The sequence below is a fragment of the Pleurodeles waltl genome, chromosome 9, assembly GCF_031143425.1.
Source record: "Pleurodeles waltl isolate 20211129_DDA chromosome 9, aPleWal1.hap1.20221129, whole genome shotgun sequence".
In the NCBI taxonomy this organism is placed as follows: domain Eukaryota; kingdom Metazoa; phylum Chordata; class Amphibia; order Caudata; family Salamandridae; genus Pleurodeles; species Pleurodeles waltl.
Window position 1 is genome coordinate 958,205,148 of NC_090448.1, and position 16,635 is coordinate 958,221,782.

Genomic DNA, 16,635 nt, shown 5'->3' on the forward strand with positions numbered 1-16,635 from the left:
GCACAGAAGCTGGAACTAACCTTACAATCACACACTTCACAATTTGAAAAAATACTGCAAGCCATTCTGGACACTAAGACCACCTTGAAAGCCAAAATAGGCTCTGTAACAGAAGATCTCAACATCCTTCGCACTGACCAACATGCACTAGCCGATAGAGTGTCCGAACTCAAAAAAGACACGGCGTCCCTTCCTGGCTCCATGAAAGACCTGCAACTACAACTAACGCAGCTATCAACAGAAGTTGATTCCTTAAAACGTAGAACGGAAGATGCAGAAGGCAGTGTCCCGCCGCAATAACATACGCCTGGTCGGATTCCTTGAACGCGCAGAGGGCTTAAGCGCGGAACTGTTCATCGAACAATGGCTCATAGACACAATCCTTAAAAACAATATCCCAAAGTTCTTCTCTATTGAGAGAGCACCTAGGATCCCAGGCAGACCCCCAGCACCTGGCTCGCAGCCACGTCCTCTTATAATAAGACTCCTTAACTACCGAGACAGGGACCTTATCCTCCAATTATTCCGCAAATCGGGCCAGTGTGCTATGAAAACGCTACGATAACAGCTTACCCAGACTTCACAGCAGAAGTGCAAAAAAAACGCAACTCCTTTTATCAAGTTAAAACATGCCTCCGCAAACATTATATCAAATACACGCTGATGTTCCCAGACAGACTTCGGGTGCAGGACGATACTCGCTCCTTCTTTTTCACTACCCCGGAAGATGCCTGGACTTGGCTGCATGCCAAAGGCCTAGCCGACCCGATAGACACAAGCACTCAGGACGATAACAGACCTCTCTCCACGTTGAACCGTAAGCAACGCAAGAGACAAGGGACTAGGCCCTCACCTGAGCAGACACAATCCGAGCGCTCTCGGCTCATCCGGACAACATCCAGTTTCGTCAACGCTTCACCCGCTGCCCTACCCATGCGAACGGAAACCGAACTGGAACAGGATACAAACTCTGACTCAACCGAGTCCACACGGTGTCCTCTCCTTACAGCAAACACAGCGGACGACATCTGCTGAGCGATTAGACTTAGTATGCTCTTATCCAACAACCGCGGTGAGATATCTTCTTGGCACCTTGATCCCTCAACGCCTAAAAGTCTTCATCACTGTTTCTTCAATGCCCCCTCACGAAGACTTGCAACCAACAAGCGCCCTCCGGCCGGTGTGCCTTGCTTTCTAAATCATGAGAAACCCGGGCAGGGTAAGACCATACCTCTGCACCAACGCCAACTGGCACCCCCCTGCTCCATATGGACCATTCCCTTATACCGGAGTCTTCCGGAATTGTTTTCTATATGTTAATAGTTTATTTGTTGTATGTTGTTTTAGTGTGCACCTCTATATCAGGTGATTGGATCTGTAAAGGGCGGGTCAAACATAAAGACAGCAGCAAACACACAAGAAATGCTCACTGCAGCAACAAACTTATAGCCCACAGCTCGTTAATCACTGATCGGCCAATTACAGCGGCTGAGCCCCATAACAATGTCAAAACGGGGATGACAGACAATTATAATCCCGATCATATAATAACTACAAAACAACTATGGCCACTCACACGCACCAAGGGAACTTGAAATACAAAATACTCACATTGAACGTTAAGGGCATGGCAACTCCACGGAAACGTCAAAGGGTTCACGCTTTCCTTACAAGACATCAAGTACACATAGCTTTACTACAAGAGACACATTTTACTAAACCCATCCTGGACAGCGCACGCTCAAAATGGAAAGGCCAATTATACGGCACCACCTCTTCGTCCTTTGCCCGTGGAGTTGCCATCTGGATAGCACCCAGGGTCCTGTTTGCACTCTCTCGCACACAGTGTGATCCAAATGGCAGACATGTGATACTTGAAGGCACTTTAGACGGGTCCCCATTAGCCTTTGTTCACTGTATTCCCCAAATGCGAACCAGCGTGACTTCTTATCCACGCTCACCACTGGCAACCACAGTGACCCCACATTAGAATGCATATGGGGGGGTGACTTCAATAGTGTCCTGGACACTCAAATGGACCGCTCATTTCCCCCACTCACCGCAGCCCCTGCTAATCGTGCCTCAGAGACTCTGGCGCAGTGGGCATCAAACAATGGGCTGAGGGCTATATGGAGGGTGAACCACCCCACTCATCGCGAATACTCTTACTTCTCCCCAGTACATAAACTGCATATTAGAATAGACATATTCTTTGTATCCGCTACTATCATTCATAAAATATGCTTGTCTAAATATTTAGCACGCACGATATCAGACCATAACCCACTATGCCTAACACTGGGCCGGCGACACGTACACACTCGGATACCAACATGGCGTCTACAACCAGAAGCCCTCCTAGACCCTCCTTTTCAAATAGACATCTCCAAAAGTCTAACCGATTATTTTCTATCAAATAAAAATACAACCTCATCCCGCGCCACAGAGTGGGATGCCCATAAAGTGGTGATAAGAGGTCACTGCCTTTCGGCCACGGTAGGGGTCAGAAAGGTACTCATTAAGGAATTACAAGACTTAGAAACGCAGCTCCGCAACGCAGAGAACACAAATGACAACAGTGAGCCCGCAATAACAACACTGCATCTGCTTGGGGTTAATCACAAGGAGACAGACAATAGATTGAGCAAATACGATTATAGACACTACATGGCCAGACAACACGCTGAGGGTGACAGATCGGGCAGATTATTAGCTTGGCTGATCCGGCAGCCTTCACAACCAACACCCATTGGTGCAATACGCTTAAATCCTGACACCATCGTTAACACCAAAGCAGGCATAAATGACGCCTTCTCTGCATATTATCGCACCCTCTACACACCCCCTCCACAACCTCCAGAGCAACACCTTATTGACACACTACACCTGGTCCCCCAAAACCAACTTATCCTTGACAACACCGCCACTCTAGACGGCCCTATCACTATTGAAGAGCTGCGCCTAGCATTATCACAAATGGCACGCAGCAAAACCCCTGGGTCTGACGGTCTACCGATAGAATATTACAACTCCCACGCCACCCACTTATTACATCCACTTATAGAAGTATTTAATGAAGCACACCACAAATTACAATTGCCGGACTCAATGTGCGAGGCACTGATAGTCGTCCTCCCAAAAACAGGCCGAGACCCTCTAGATGTCAAATCATATAGGCCGCTCTCCTTGCTAAATACAGACTGCAAATTATTAGGAAAAGTACTTGCAAACAGACTCCTCCCCTACTTACCGAGCTTAATACACCATGATCAATCCGGCTTTATTCCTGGTAGAAGCACTTTCCTAAATATCAGGAGACTCTTACACATAATGCATAGCAATACAAACTCGGAAGCAGTAGCCCTCTCCCTAGATATAGAAAAAGCATTCGACACACTTAGTTGGAACTATCTCCTATACACACTTAAAGCATTTGGTTTTGGTTCCGGTTTTATTAACTGGATCAAAACGCTTTACTCCAGGCCCACTGCCCGTGTCAAAAACGGACGAGTTATCTCTGAAGCATTCCCCATAGGCAGAGGCACCAGACAAGGTTGCCCATTATCCCCTTTGCTATTCGCTATTGCCATGGAGCCACTAGCGATTAAGCTACGGAGCTACGCACACATATGGGGTATCCCGGAGTCCAACACCAATCACATTGTATCCTTATATGCAGATGATGCCTTAATATATCTGCGTGATCACTCAGCCTGCATGGCAGAGGTACTGCAGATGTTGGACTCCTTCGCTTTTGCCTCTGGTCTGCACGTCAATTGGTCCAAATCAAGCATCTTCCCTCTCACTCCGATCGCGTTCGCTCACCACATGACGCTACCGCAATATAAATTACCCTGCTCATATACAACCTTTAAATATCTGGGAGTGCAGATCTATCACTCCATTACAGATCTAAAAGAAGGTAATATAGATAGGGTGCTTGGTTCCGTCCGCGGCTCAATACCTTTCTGGAGCTCACTACCCCTGTCCCACATGGGCCAGGTGGCGATAGCCAAGATGCTTATCCTCCCAAGGTTTTTGTACTATTTTACAGTCCTCCCACTGTGCTTACCACGCTCCTTCTTTAACAAACTGCAATCAATACTAACTGACTTACTCTGGGGCAAAGACAGACGCAGAGTAGCGCTGTCAATAACGCAGCACCCGCAGGAGATGGGTGGATTGGGAATGCCTAACTTTGAAAGATATTATGCAGCCGCCCAATTGTCATGGCTACCCACATGGCTCCAAGATACCCCTTCGGCTGAAGGCATAATGTTGCAGACATATACAGCACCACAGGGGCTGCTGCTTTCGATACTAACTAGCACTTCCCATACGTTTCCCAAACTAATATTGTTAGAGGCAGCTCGATTCTGCAGGCGTAGATATGTCCAGAATAAGACTACCTCTCCCCCCTATTCACCTTTGCTGCCACTGTTTCAACTGCTGGGCACCCAAACCCTTTCAATACATCATGACACGCGTGAAATGAACACGCTCCAGTTAGGTGATTTATACTCTAGCTCCTTGATGCACACTTTCGCGGAACTGGTATCCGCGGGCACGCTGCAAAATGGGGCCTTTATAACATTTAATGCCATAAAATTATTACTCAATAATCTCTGGGGCGCAGGTGACTCGGAACCTCCGGAGTCCTCGCTACTCACCACTATCCTCACTATAGGCAGTTCAAAGAGCATTATTATTACAATATATAAATCATTGCTTGAAGCGATATGCACTACCCTGCCACACGCGAAGGCGTGTTGGGACTCTGTCCTCCCCTCCTCACTACCACAGAAGACCTGGGTTACCGCCCTCGCAATGATTAAATCAATATCCCGCAATCCTCGCCTGCGTTACACCCAATTTAATTACCTTCACCAATCATATTTATCACCAGCCCGCATCCAAAGAATCTACCCCAACACAACACCAACATGTCCTAGATGCGCTACACCAGCAGCTGACTTCTTCCACATGGTCTGGAGCTGCCATTCCATAAACTCGGCCTGGCAACGAGTGACGGAGGTCACAGCAGATATCTCATCTCATACCCTGGTGCCCACACCTGACTCCTGTTTACTCGGCATACGACATCGTGCCAAAACAGACAAACAAACATACAAATTCATAGACTTGGCATTTGTGGTGTATAAACGTTTGATAGCAACACATTGGAAAGCTCTGCATGTCCCTCCCCACACGATATGGCTGCATGATTTACATAGCCGTGCTCAAGCTGAAGCCCAGACACTTCACCTACTGCAACACAGAGGTCTCATTCTGGAGGGCCCGGAAGTTTGGGACACTTTTGTGGTGGCAATAGAGGCCAGGGACAACATGTATCCCCGTGAACAGGATACAATACACAACCATCATAGTTTGGGCTGGCACTGTTAATATATTAGCCACACGGCACCAATTCTAGTTGCTCTCAAATGTACCCATCGCTAATATCCTTATTCCTCCTCAAAAGATATTCCTACGCCGTGCCCAGACACGTTCCACGCGGTAACACATGCATGCAACATATATCCAGAACACGCAAAATACGCCTGCCCCCGAACCTGTCAACCCCACAGACACATTTTATACCCTTAGTTACATTTATTAGCCGTGCTTCTTTTCTTTTTTCCCCCCACGCACCTCAGGGGATCACTTAAACTAGTACTGATACCGATAATGATTGGCTGGACCCTTAAGCTGCAATCAGCTCCTACAATAGCTCGCACGCTAAATGCTGCTGCACCTTCCTTTTACCTTGCCCTTATTTACTTCGCATTCTTATGTTGTTCATAATTGCTCTCCCCTCCCTTTATCCTCGTTCTCCTCTGTCCCCCCCTTCCCTTCTTTTTTGACACCTTATGGTGTAGCAATGCTGTGTAAATTTATATGTGTGTAAACGGATTGCAAAATTATGAACAGCTATTGTATTGTTGTGTGAAGATTGTGTTTAATAAACAGATAAAAAAAAGAAAAAAAAAAAAAAGGAAGAAGTGCACAGAAGCCCAAGGATCTGCAGAAGACGCGATGCACAAGGGTACAGTCTGGCACGGGGAAGCAAGCTCTTACCTCCACCAAATTTGGACAGCTGGACCTTTGGACAGTCAGAGTCACTTTGGTCCACCACCTGTGTTCCAGGGATCACGCTTGTCGACAGGAGAGGAGTCCCAGAGTACCGGTCGTCATCGCAGAGAGGTGTCTGCTGAAGCAGGGAAGTGAATCTGTCACTCCACAGGAGATTCCTTCGGTTGTTCTGGTGCAGGGTGAAGAGAGTCAGTTCTCAGAGCGTGCACAGCTTGCAAACTGTTGCAGTTGCTGGCTGGAGATGAAGTTGAAGGTCACAGTAGCCTTCCTGGATACTTTGTTGAAGTTACAGCGGTTCCTGGAGCAGTCTGCGGGAGACCTGACATTCAAAAGCTGAAGCAGAGGATGCACAGGAGACCTGCAAACCAAATCTGAAGAAACCCCTAAAAGAGAGACCATAAATAGCCGAAAGGAGGATTGGCTATCTACTCAGGTACGCACCAATCAGGAGGGGTCTCTGATGTCACCTGCTAGCACTGGCCATTCAGCTGCTCCCAGAGGGTCCCCACACCTCGGAATCCAAGATGGCTTACGCCAGGGACACTCTGGAGGAACTCTGGGCACCACCAGTGGGGTGGTGATGGACAGGGGAGTGGTCACTCCCCTTTCCTTTGTCCAATTTCGCACCACAGCAGGGACTGGGGGTCCCTGAACCGGTGTAGACTTGATTATGCAAGGAGGCCACCGTTTATGCCCATCAAAGCATTTCCGGGGGCTCTGGGAGGATACCCCTTCCATGCCTGTAACACCTATTTCCAGTGGGAGAGGGTGTAACACCCCTCTCCTAAAGGAAATGCATTGTTCTGCCTTCCTGGAATTGTGCTGCTCAATCCCCAGGAGGGCAGAAACCTGTCTGTGAGGTGGCAGCAGCTAGGGCTGCAGTGGAAACCTCAGAGAGCTGGTTTGGGAGTACTGGTGGTCCATGGTGGAGCCCCCGTGTTGCATGGAATTGGCCCCCCAGTACCAGATTTGGATTGGGGGTTCAATTTCACAATTTTAGACACCTCACATGGCCATATTCGGAGTTACCATTGTGAAGCTACATATATGTATTGCCATATATGTAGTGCATGCTTATAATGGTGTCCCCGCCCTCACAAAGTCCGGGAAATTGGTCCTGGACAATGTGGGGGCACCTTTGCTAGTGCAAGAGTGCCCTTACATACAGTAACTTTGCACCTAGCCTTCAGTAACTGAAGGTTAGACATATAGGTGACTTATAAGTTACCTGGTGCAGTGAAAATGGCTGTGAAATAGTGTGTGCACTACTTCACTCAGGCTGCAGTGGCAGTCCTGAAGAAGTGTTTGTATGAGCTCCTTTTGGGTGGGAAAAGAAATGCTGCAGCACACAAGGACCTCCTGGAACCCCAATGCCCTGGATACCTAGGTACCATATATTAGAGACTTATAAGGGGGTTCCAGTATGTCAATCTGAATTGGAATATTGAGTGTCTAGACTATAGTGACAAATTTGGTAAACAGGGAGAGCATAAGCACTGGAGTTCTAGTTAGCAGAACTCCTGTGACACAGTCAAGCATACTGACAACACAATTAGGCCACAAACTATGAGCACTGGGGTCCTGACTAGCAGGATCCCAGTGAGACAGCAAAAACACACTAACAGGCTGTAAGGCAACGGCTCCTTGTTGTAGTTACCCCCACTTTTTGCCTGATCCTGAGAAGTGTGCTGGGACCCTGCTAACCAGGCCCCAGCACCAGTGTTCTTTCACCTAAAATGTACCATTGTTTCCACAATTGGCACACCCCTGGCACACAGATAAGTCCCTTGTAAAAGGTACCAGTGGTACCAGGGGCCCTGTGACCAGGGAAGGTCTCTGAGGGCTGCAGCATGTGTTGTGCCACCCTTATGGATCCCTCACCTAACACATGCACACTGCCATTGCAGATTGTGTGTGTTGGTGGGGGAGAAAAAGGCAAAGTCGACATGGCATCCCTCTCAGGGTGCCATGCACACAAAATACTGCCCGTGGCATAGGTAAGTCACCCCTATAGCAGGGTGTACAGCCCTAAGGCAGGGTGCACTATACCACAGGTGAGGGCATAGCTGCATGAGCAATATGCTCCTATAGTGTCTAAGTCTATTCTTAGACATTGTAAGTACAGTGTGGCCATATTAAGTATATGGTCTGGGAGTTTGTCAAAAACAAACTCCACAGCTCCATAATGGCTACACTGAATACTGGGAAGTTTGGTATCAAACTTCACGGAATAATAAACCCTCACTGATGCCAGTGTTGGATTTATTTAAAAATGCACACAGACGGCATCTTAGAGATGCCCCCTGTATTTTACCCAATTGTTCAGTGCAGGACTGACTGGTCTGTGCCAGCCTGTTGCTGAGAGATGCGTTTCTGACCCCATGTGGTGAGGGCCTTTGTACTCACTGAGGACAGAAACAAAAGCCTGCTCTGGGTGGAGGTGCTTCACACCTAACCCCTGGAGGAACTGTAACACCTCGTATTCAGCCTCAAAGGCTCAGGCTTTGTGTTACAATGCCCCAGGGCACTCCAGCTAGTGGAGATGCCCGCCCCCTGGACACAGCCCCCACTTTTGGCGGCAAGTCCAGTGGAGATAATGAGAAAAACAAGGAGGGGTCACCCACCAGTCAGGACAGCCCCTAAGGTGTCCTGAGCTGAGGTGACCCCTGCCTTTAGAAATCCTCCATCTTGATTTTGGAGGATTCCCCCAATAGGAATAGGGATGTCCCTCCCCTCCCCTCAGGGAGGAGGCACAAGGAGGGTGTAGCCACCCTCAATGACAGTAGCCATTGGCTACTGCCCTCCCAGACCTAAACACACCCCTAAATTCAGTATTTAGGGGTACCCCAGAACCTAGGAAAGTAGATTCCTGCCACCTGAAGAAAGAAGAAGGACTGCTGAGCTACAAGCCTGCAGAAAAGGAGGAAGACGACAACTGCTTTGGCCCCAGCCCTACCGGCCTGTCTCCAACTTCAAAAACCTGCTCCAGCGACGCATCCGACAGGGACCAGCGACCTCTTAAGCCTCAGAGGACTGCCCTAGACTACAGGACCAAGACACTCCTGTGAACAGTGGCCCTGTTCAAAACCAGCTACTTCTGTGCAACAAAGAAGCAACTTCCAAGGACTTCACGTTTCCCGCCCGAAGCGTGAGACTATACACTCTGCACCCGACGCCCCCGGCTCAACCTGCAGAAAACCAACACCTCAGGGAGGACTCCCCGGCGACTGTGAGCCAGTGAGTAACCAGAGACAACCCCCTGAGCCCCCACAGCAACGCCTGTAGAAAGAATCCAGAGGCTCCCCCTGACCGCGACTGCCTGTAACAAGGGACCCGACGCCTGGAACCAACACTGCACCCGCAGCCCCCAGGACATGAAGGAACCGAACTTCGAAGCAGGAGTAACCCCCAGGTGAGCCTCTGCCTTGCCTAGGTGGTGGCTGTCCCGAGAAGTCCACCCTGTGTCTGCCTGCACTGCTAGAGTGACCCCTGAGTCCCTCCATTGAAACCTATACAAAACCCGACGCCTGCTTTGCACACTGCACCCGGCCACCCCTGTGCCTCTGAGGGTGTGTTTTGTGTGCCTACTTGTGCCCCCCCCCCTCCAGTGCTCTACAAACACCCCCCGAGGACGCAGGTACTTACCTGCTGGCAGACTGGAACCGGAGCATGCCTGTTCTCCATAGGCGCCTATGTGTTTTGAGCACCTCTTTGACCTCTGCACCTGACCGGCCCTGAGCTGCTGGTGTGGTAAGTTTGGGGTTGCCTTGAACCCCCAACGGTGGGCTGCCTATGCCCCAGAACTGAGACTTGTAAGTGTTTTGCTCACCTGCTAATCTAATCTTTACTTACCTCGCCCAGGAACTGTTGATTTTTGCAGTGTCTACTTTGAAAATAGCTTATTGCCATTTTTACAAAGACTGTACATGATATTGTTTTCATTCAAAGTTCCTAAAGTATCTAAGTGAAGTACCTTACATTTAAAGTATTAACTGTAAATCTTGAAACTGTGGTTCTTAAAATAAACTAAGAAAATATATTTTTCAATATAAAAACCTATTGGCCTGGAGTAAGTCTTTGAGTGTGTGTTCCTCATTTATTGCCTGTTTGTGTATAACAAATGCTTAACACTACCCTCTGATAAGCCTACTGCTCAACCACACTACCACGAAATAGAGCATTAGAATTATCTACCTTTGCCACTATCTTACCTCTAAGGGGAACCCTTGGACTCTGTGCACACTATTTCTTACTTTGAATATATACAGAGCAAACTTCCTACACAGGCCAAACATGGGGAAAATCATGCTGGAAGAAAGCCACATTCCTACACTGTTCGCAACTGTAAAATAGCCCCAGGGGGTAATTTTGGGGACCCAGGACATATCAAATGATGAATGAAGCCCTTCGTCCATAATGTTTCCGTACAATTTATCTCTTCCAGATTATGGCCGGATAGCCAATAGGCCAGTGTAAGGAAATGCCTTCCTTGGCATGGTTACCCCCTGACTTTTTGCCTTTTGTTGATGCCAGTTATGATTGAAAGTGTGCTGGGACCGTGCTAACCGGGCCCCAGCACCAGTGTTCTTTCCCTAAACTGTACCTTTGTTCCCACAATTGGCACAGCCCTGGCACACATATAGGTCCCTTGTAAATGGTACCCCTGGTACCAAGGGCCCTGATGGAAGGTCTCTAAGGGCTGCAGCATGTCTTATGCCACCCTAGGGACCCCTCACTCAGCACATGCACACTGTCTCACAGCTTGTGTGTGCTGTTGGGGAGAAATTACTAAGTCGACCTGGCACTCCCCTCAGAGTACCATGCCAACCTCACTCTGCCTGTGGCATACGTAAGTCACCCCTCTAGCAGGCCTTACAGCCCTAAGGCAGGGTGCACTATACCACAGGTGAGGGCATATGTGCATGGGCACTCTACCCCTACAGTGTCTAAGCAAAACCTTAGACATTGTAAGTGCAGGGTAGCCATAAAGAGTATATTGTCTGGGAGTTTGTCAAACATGAACTCCACAGTTACAAAATGGCTACACTGAAATCTGGGAAGTTTGGTATCAAACTTCTCAGCACAATAAATGCACACTGATGCCTGTGTGGGATTTATTGTAAAATACACCCAAAGGGCATCTTAGAGATGCCCCTGAATACCATTCTGACTCCTAGTGCTAGGCTGACCAGTTTCTGCCAGCCTGCCACATCCAGATGGGTTTTTGGCCAGATGGGGTGAGTGCCTTTGTCACTCTGTGCCCAGGAGCAAAGCCTGTACTGGGTGTGTAGTGTGGTCAGTTTTACGTATCTTTTGCACATTTGCTTCAGGCTTTAGGCCTTTGTGCATTTTGCCCTGGATGTATTTTATTCCTTTGCTTGCAGCTTAGAGCCTCCGTGCACTTTGCTCTAAATGCTTTTTATTCGGCTTCGTACTTTTATTTTTCAAATAGCCAGTTCTACGGTCTTGTTTTATATTTCATATCACACTGTTTAGCCTACCTCAGCACTGGAGTTCTCCATAACACATTCTTGTTCACTCTGTGCTTCAGTCAAGGATACAGTCTGGTACATTGCCGATAGACGTGGTAGCAGTTTAGTCTTTGGCATTCCTGCGTAGGGACATTTTGTGATCACGCTGACATGTTAGTTTTAAAAACACTTCCTTGTCCCAATACACGCAAGAGGGAGATTCCGACCAAAGAACCACAACTAGACGCTGACTGCCTCGTTGCAGATGTTGAACCAAGATCACAGGCCTTTGCTCAGGTATGAGGGCTGATGTCTCCCCGGTGATTCAGAAAGGCAAGTTAGAAGCTTAACATGCTGTGCTCGAAATAGAACTAGCAGAGGGAGAGTAGAAACTATTAGACACCATGATAGCGTTGTTCTTATGTTTTACTCTCCTGGTGACTATTTCAATCCTACTGTGTTGTATGGTTCTGGTTACTGCGGCTCACGCCTTAATATCTAAAATGCAGTCGTTTTATTAAAACATTATATAAAACTTATACTGCCTTTGTCATTTGTATATGAGATCATACTGTAAATGAGAGAGTTTGTTTAGATCTGAGTGACCACAACTTCCCTGAGAAGTTCCAAATATGTCATGCGCTCGGCTGCCCAATCATCTCTTCCCTCTGGGAGAAATGAAGCACTGCTAGTTAGCCGGAGCAAACCCGGATTTAGGGTGACAGAGGACCTTCCAAGTGGGTCAGACTCAGTCCCCCACACCGTGAACGATCCTGCTACCTAGAAATCCAGTAGTCTCATTTAGGATAATGAGAGCCCACGCGACAGGTGGAGGTGCTTCTCACCTCCCTCTGCAGGAACTGTAACGTCTGGCAGTGAGCCTCAAAGGCTCATGCCTTTTATCACAGCACCCCAGGGCATCCCAGCTAGTGGAGATGCCTGACTCTCGGGCCACTGCCCCCACTTTTGGCGACAAGGCAGGAGAGGATGATGAGAAAAACAAGGAGGAGTCACCCACCAGTCAGGACAGCCCCTAAGATGTCCTGAGCTGAGATGACCCCTGCCTTTAGAAATCCTCCATTTTGAGTTTGGAGGATTCCCCCAATAGGATTAGGGATATGGCCCCCACTCCCCTCAGGGAAGAGGCACAAAGAGGGTGTAGCCACCCTCCAGGACAGTAGCCATTGGCTACTGCCCCCTAGACCTAAACACACCTCTAACTTTAGAATTTAGGGGCGACCTAGAACCCAGGAAATCAGATTCCTGCAACCTGAACAAAGAAGGACTGCTGACCTGAAAGCCCTGCAGAGACGACGGAGACGACAAATGACTTGGCCCCAGCCCTATCGGCCTGTCTCCAGACGCAAAGGACCTGCACAGCGAAGCATCCGACAGGGTCCAGCGACCTCTGAGGACTCAGAGGACTGCCCTGAAACTGAAGGACCAAGAAACTCCTGAGAACAGTGGCACTGTTCACCAAGAGCAACATTTGTGCAACAAAGAAACAACTTTCAAAGAACTCTCCCTTTCCGCTGGAAGCGTGAGACTTCACACTCTGCACCTGACGCCCCCAGCTCGAACTACAGAGAACAAACACTGCAGAGAGGACTCCCAGGCGACTGCGACGACGTGAGTAACCTGAGTCAACCCCCCTGTACCCCAACCGTGACGCCTGCAGAGAGGATCCAGAGGCTCCCCCTGACGGCGAGTGCCTGGTAACAAGGAACCCGACGCCCTGACAAAGCACTGCACCTGCAGCCCCCAGGACCGAGAGGAACCAACATCCAGTGTAGGAGTGACCAGCAAGTGGCCCTCTTCCTAGGCCAGAAGGTGGCTGGCCCGAGAAGCCCCTCTGTGCCCTGCCTGCATCGCCTAAGTGACCCCCGGGCCCCTCCATTGCTTTCTATAGCAAACCAGACGCCAACTTTGCACACTGCACCCGGCCACCCCTGTGCCACTGAGGGTGTGTTTTGTGTGCCTGTTTGTGTACCCCCCAGTGCTCTACAAAGCCCTCCTGGTCTGCTACCCAAGGACGCGGGTACTTACCTGCCAGCAGACCGAAACTGGAGCACCCCTGTTCTCCATAGGCACCTCTGTGTTTTGGCCCTCATTTGACCTCTGCACCTGACCGGCCCAGTGTTGCTGGTGTGGTGACTTTGAGGTTGCCTTGAACACCCAACAGAGGGCTGCCTATGCCCAGGAGACTGACCATGTAAGTGCTTTACTTACCTGAGAAACGTAACCATACTTACCTCCCCAGGAACTGTTGATTTTTGCACAGTGTCCACTTTTAAAATAGCTTATTGCCATTTTAACCTATACTGTGTGTACTACTGCTTTAATTCAAAGTTCTCTACTTACCTGTGTGGAGTACCTTGCATTTGATGTATTTATTTCAAATCTTGGATCTTGTGGTTCTAAAATAAATTAAGAAAACATATTTTTCTATTTAAAAACTATTGGCCTGGAGTTAAATCTTTGAGTGTCTGTTCCTCATGTATTACCTGTGTGTTTACAACAAATGCTCAGCACTACCCTCTGATAAGCCTACTGCTCGACCACACTACCACAAAATAGAGCATTAGTATTATCTAATTTTGCCGCTATCAACCTCTAAGGGGAACCCTTGGAGTCTGTGCACACTATCTCTCATTTTGAGATAGTATATACAGAGCCAACTTCCTACATTGGTGGATCAGCGGTGGGGTCTAAGACTTTGCATTTGCTGGTCTTCTCAGCCAATACCTGATCACATGACTAAATTCCAAAAATTGTCATTAGAAACTGATTTTTGCAATTTGAACTATTTTTCTAAATGTTTTAAAGTCCTGCTAGGGCCTTGTGCACGTCCCTGTTAGCATTTCTTTTAGAGTTTAAAACTTTGTAAAAGTTGGATTTAAGTTCTAGAAGTGGTTTTCAGATTCTTAAAAAGGAATCCCAACTTTTAGATTGATAATTTCTAATACAGATGAGATAGTGGTGGAACTCAACCTCACCCCTTACCTGCATCTAGGGATGTCAGCGTTAAGGTCTCTCTGTAAAATTAAAAAGGTAAAAACTGGGCCCAACCCTACCAAACTAAGGCTCCAGGAGCTTTTGGTAGAGTTCACAAGGGACAACCCCTCTGAGGATAATCCTTCAGATGGGGAAGTTAGTGAACAGGAGGAAGAACTCCCCCCCCTCCTGTCCTAACCAGGGAAAACAGGGTTCCTCAAACCCTGACTCCACAAATCATAGTCAGAGAGACTGGTTCTTCCACAGGGGAGACCAGTACCTTTGGAAGCATTGAGGGCAGCCTCAATGAAGATGACCTGTTAGCCAGGATGGCCAAAAGATTGGCTTTGGAGAAGCAGCTCCTACCCATAGAAAGGGAACGACAAGGGATGGGTTTAGCTCCCATCAATGGTGGCAGCAACATAACTAGGGTCAGAGAGAATACTGACATCCTAAAAATCCCCAAAGGGATTGTAACAAAATATGAAGATGGTGATGATATCACCAAATGGTTCACAGATTTTGAGAGGGCTTGTGCAACCAGAAAAGTAAACAGATCTCACTGGGGTGCTCTCCTTTGGGAAATGCTCACTGGAAAGTGTAGGGATAGACTCCTCACTCTCTCTGGTAAAGATGCAGAATCCTATGACATCATGAAGGCTACCCTGATTGAGGGCTTTGGATTCTCAACTGAGGAGTACAGGATTAGGTTCGGGGGGGTCGAAAATCCTCGAGCCAGACCTGGGTTGATTTTATTGACTTCTCAGGCAAAACACTAGATGGTTGGATAACTGGCAGTGGTGTAAATGATTATGATGGGCTGTATAACTTGTTTATGAAAGAACATCTGTTAAGTAATTGTTTCAGTGACAAACTGAATCAACATCTGGTAGACCTAGGTCCAATTTCTCCCCAAGAATTGGGAAAGACGGCAGACCATTGGGTCAAGACTAGGGTGACCAAGACTTCCACAGGGGGCAACCAACAGAAAGGGGTCACAAATCCTCCTCAGGGGAAGTGTTTTGAGACATCCAAGGGAAAAAGTAAAGAGTCTTCAACAGGGCCCCAAAAACCTGCTCAGGAGGGTGGGCCCGACCCTCTTCATAATCCTCAAATGGTTATAAGGCTAAAAACTTTGATCCCAAGAAGGCCTGGTGTCGAATCTGTAGTCAGCATGGACACCAAACTGGAGACATGGCCTGTCCCAAGAAAAGTCCCACAACAAGTACTGCTCCAGTAAGCACTGGAATAGCCAATCTCCACGTGGGATCAACAGTGTGCTCAGAGGAAATCAGGGTTCACACTGAAGCTACATTAGTCTCTGAGAGTGGGGTGGATTTAGCCACAATTGCTGCCTGGCCGCCTAACATGCAAAAATACAGGCAGCAGCTCTTAATCAATGGGAGGGAGGGATACAACTGCCAGTGTGACAATGGTGACAGACAAACTGGTTTCCCCAGGATAGTATCTGGCCGGACAGACATATCCAGTCACTAATGCTGACAATCAAACTAAAGTGAATCCCATGGCAATGGTAACTTTAGAATGGGGAGGGGTCACCGGCAGGAAACTGGTGGTAGTCTCCTCTGCAATTCCCATAGAACGTCTGCTAGGGAATGATCCGGAGTCATCAGCAAGGGCTGAGGTAGAGCTCAAGACCTATGGAGCCATGCTGGGTATCCCTGAACTGCTGTGTGTCAAGACAGGGGCACAAAGCAGGGCTCAGGGTGAAAAAGATGTGTTGGAGTCTGGAATAATGGCCCAACCTTCCAAGAGAAAAGGAAAGAAGACTGGGGAACCAGCATCAACACAGCAAAAGAAACAGAACCTCTCTTCCCAGGAAGATGTTCTATCCCCTGAGGGAACTGAGTCCATGGAGCTGGAGCCTTACCAGGTTGAGCTCTTGGGCCGAGGGGGACCCTCAAGGGAACAGCTGTGTAAGGGGCAAGAAACTTGTCCCTCTCTTGAAGGCCTAAGACAGTAAGCAGCTGAGCAAGAAAAAGGAACTGTCAGTGGAACCCACACGGTCTATTGGGAAGATGGGCTCCTTTACACTGAGGGAAGCGATCCAAAACCT